General features: G+C 26.8%; 1 non-coding gene across 1 annotated transcript; it reads right to left on the reverse strand.

Annotated features, from left to right (window-relative positions):
* Window positions 1-1050: 1050 nt before the first annotated feature.
* On the reverse strand, window positions 1051-1124 carry TRNAN-GUU (transfer RNA asparagine (anticodon GUU)). The gene has a single exon. It is a non-coding gene; the product is annotated as a tRNA-Asn (tRNA).
* Window positions 1125-4305: the final 3181 nt, after the last annotated feature.

Raw genomic sequence — 4305 nt, forward strand, 5'->3', positions numbered from 1 at the left:
GAGGGTAGGATGTACGTGGACTTTATGAAGTAAGAATATAAATTTTCAATGAAAAATATAATATAAAGTTAGAATAATAAAACTTGACTCTAAAATTTGAAAAGTTTATATCATTATATAAACTTTTCAAAAATTAGAGTCAGATTTTATTGTTCTAACTTCATATTATATACTTTTCATTAAAAATTTACATTGTTTACATTCTTACTTCATAAGTAGGCATATATCCTACTTCTACAAACCTCATTTATCGGCTTACACTAAGTATGTTATAATTATTCAATTTATATATATTAATTAAAAAAAATAAGATCTCTTTAAAAAAAATTGCTTTAGCCCCAAACGTGTAAAGACGGCACTGGGATTGACACTATATCTACATTGACAAGATGAGAGCTTCAAATTTTGACACTGATAGCAGTGTTCATAGTATATCTTTTGCACGAATTTGCGATCGTCCAATGATTGTAATTCACATTTGGTAATTCACAAATTAAACAATTGCCTTTACCTAAATTCACGCAAACAAATTTTGCAACGATATATTGTGGATACTATAATTAGAGTCAAAATTTGAACCACTCAAAGTACTGTCGATGCAGATATAGTGTCATTCCATATTGATTGTGTTTTCCTCACCTACCACCCAAGCTATCCCCGCACTTCTAGTCTCCAACCCCACCACCCCTCCTGTAGTATTTGTTTAAATTATATATAAATGTTTTTCGGAAAATACTTTTTACTTACCTATCAAACACAAGAAAATAATAAGTAAGAAACCCACTTGTTTTCCTACAAAATATTGAAGACATCTTCCTTTGAACTAAACACACCCTAAAAGGAAAACCTTATTATACCTTATGTTTTAGGACAACTCAATGAGAGTCGCCACAAAAAGTTGTCAGTGATAAATATATTTTGTTTTTAAGTGTACTATTTAATTAAAAATTAAACATGAAAATAAAATTTTAAATATTAGTCTAAAAAGAAATATTTGTGTAAATCAGTTCATAAGATTGATATTAAAATTAATATTTAAAAAAATAATATCGCTAGAAGGAGGGGTTGAACCTCCGACCTTGTGGTTAACAGCCACACGCTCTAACCAACTGAGCTATTCCAGCTTGTTGAAAAATTATTGTACTAAAGTTCTAGTAATCATTTTAGACTTCTAAAATTTCGAACAAAAACCATTTTTTTTCTCCGCACCAGATGTTTGCACCAACTCGATAAATACGCATCATGTGTCTTCACACATTATGTTATGACTAAAACATAATTAAGTAAAAAAAAAAATTAATTTATTACTTAACCATAATAATTAAGTATACCTAGTTTGGTATAATGAACATATTGATCGATTGCTAGTAAATTTTACCTTCTAAATTCTTCAGTACTCTTTTTTTTTTTGCGTTTTTATGTGGCACTAATAACTAATCCAAGACATAATTTAACATTTATGATCTATAGTACTTGTATTGATATAGTTGTATAAAATTAAATATTTTCTTGTACAAATCAATTATAGAACATGTGAGTTTTACCTTCTTTTTTTAATGCAACCTTTAGGTATATACACCCTCCGTTTCTATTTATATGTCACTATTTTAGGTTTTAGGTTTTACGTTTTTTTTTTAAAAATAGATAAGTTTATCATTGTACCCTTATTTAATATTCTCTGAAAGTCAAGTTTTCAATAAATGGACATGAATTAATTTATTTTGGTTAGTTAATTTGACCAATGAACATAAATAAATTATTTAGTTTTTCAGTGTTGGTCAAATTTATACTTTCAAAGCTAATAACTCTCAAGAGGAAAAATAGGAAGAATAATGTCATTTATGCATTGATTTTGTGAAATGACAAATTACTATTAATGAACATCTATTTTTTATAAGAACGATATATAAATAGAAACTGACGGAGTAATAAACTTTATTTTGGTAGTTGAATTGATAGGGAATTAGGGATCACATAATAGAATAGGTGACTTCTAGTTTGAAAAGAATTGATCAAGTAATTAAACACCTAGTACCCCACAAAACAAAGAAAAGATAAAAAGGAAATAATTAAAAGGGACAATGTTAGACCATTAATTGACTTGTCCATTTAAATGCACTTATAATTCAACACTAATTAATGAGTAACCATACAACTGTCAAGTCCAAGCAAGAAATATAACACACCTGCATATATTCCAAATTTTGGACCCCATGAATATAAATGCAATAAGGAGAGGGAAAGAAAAACATGAGACATGAAATATCAAAAGAAAAAAGAAAAAAAAAAGAACACTAGAGTTGTGATTTTTATTTAATTGTTTGAAAGATTGGAAAGTTGAAAATTTGACTTTTGAAGTTGTGACTTTTGAAATTTATTTTATTTGGAAAAAGTTTTAAAGTTTTATGAGTAAAAGTGAAATATGTATTAAAAACTAGTCAGACAAGTTTTTGAGAACTTGAAAATATAAAATTTGATCAAATTTAATAGTTAAATAGATATTTGAAAATAAATTTTAAAATTTGATCCAATATCTATGGCCAAATGTTAACTTTATGCCTAACATGATCTTAAACACAATAATTTTATCTAGAGAAATACAATAAAAATCATGTACGAAGCAAAAGATATTATCACAAAGTGAAAGTGTTGGTCAAAAATAGTGAATGATAGAGAATGTGTAGAGAATATATGACAATCGGCCTCATGATAATCTTAATAAGTTAAAAAAAAGGACTAATTTTTAGATATTATGACTTAATCTGATATGTCCATCAAATAACCAATTTAACGAATAAGATTTATTATTCACTAGTTACTAATTAGGTTTTACATTAGTTAAGCCACACATAAAATAATAATAGAAAAATCTAACAAAAGAAATATTTTTAAAAAAAAATGATTAAGGAACAAATATTTGACATGATTAATTAATATAGAAGGTTCAGTATGAAAGAAGAAAAAAGTTGCATTATTATATTGTTGCTTTACAGCTTATGTTTCTTGGTGAGTTGTATATACATGAAAAATGTTTAAAACTCAAAAGACTAATGACTTACTTTTAAAAAAAAATTGTCTTCTCTTCTCCCCTTTGGTTTTTTCATGGAAAATAAAGTTTTGGTTGTTGAAAATTGGGCACTTTTTATCCTTTTATAAATATCTACAATTACAAAAAGTACACACTTAACAAATATCTAAGGAAAATTGGGCACTTTAACTAGTTTATTTTTTAATTTCTTATTAGAAACTTGTCAAGAAGTTAATTAGTTCTCTAAACCTTTGAATGAACAACAAAAGAAACATACAATTCAATAAGTCCTGAAAATTAAACATACCTAAAAAGTGTTCACTAAAATAATCAATAAAATAATATACTACCTCCGTTTCTATTTATATGTCATCATTTTAGATTTTATGTCCCTTTAGAAATTATGTAAAGTTTATAATTGTACTCTTATTTAGTATTTTCTTGAAGTCGCATTTTCAGTAAATGAACATAAATTAATTTATTTTGATTAATTAAATTGGTCAATGAACATGAATTAATCATTTAGCTTTCCTATTTTGGTCAAATTCATACTTTTAACACTAATAACTCTCAAGGGTAAAATAGGAAGAATGATGTTATTTATGTATTGATTTTGTGAAATGACAAATATTAAGGAACATCTATTTTTAATAAGGACGACATACAAAAAGGAACGGGGGAAGTAAAACGGAATAGATCCACTTCTGAATTATTGTTGATGTAATCATAAAAAGAGTCAATTTTTCAGGGAACGAATAAACTAGATTCAAAATGAAAATAGTTATAATCTTCTCCACCCCACCTACTCACGACAATTTCTTGAAAAATCCATAAATAAACGTATAAAATGACTATTCAACATATACGCGATAGCGATTAAAAACAACGACTCACATGTCTAATAAGTATACACTATAGTTGTAATGTCAAATGTCATAATTTATGAAATTTGTGTAACCATGTGATGCATATAACTGATGAACCAGCACACTAGCTGGCCCTTATGCCTGCTCACCAAGAAAAACGGTACTAATTAATTAATACTTATTACACCAATTAATACTAATTAATGTTTTGAATAGGATAATTAAACTGATTGGACTATGAAGAAGACATTTTTCCATCACAAAAAAAAATGTAGTTGTTTTTTGGTCCCCATCACCCTCGATGCTAGTGGGCAAACCGAAAGTAATTAAGCATTTGGAAAATTAGAAAAAATTTGATTCATCGATTATTTGAACTTTTATCTTATTAGCGAAAATTTGATAATCTCTCTG

Source organism: Solanum tuberosum, unplaced genomic scaffold (genome assembly GCF_000226075.1).
Source record: "Solanum tuberosum cultivar DM 1-3 516 R44 unplaced genomic scaffold, SolTub_3.0 scf00210, whole genome shotgun sequence".
In the NCBI taxonomy this organism is placed as follows: domain Eukaryota; kingdom Viridiplantae; phylum Streptophyta; class Magnoliopsida; order Solanales; family Solanaceae; genus Solanum; species Solanum tuberosum.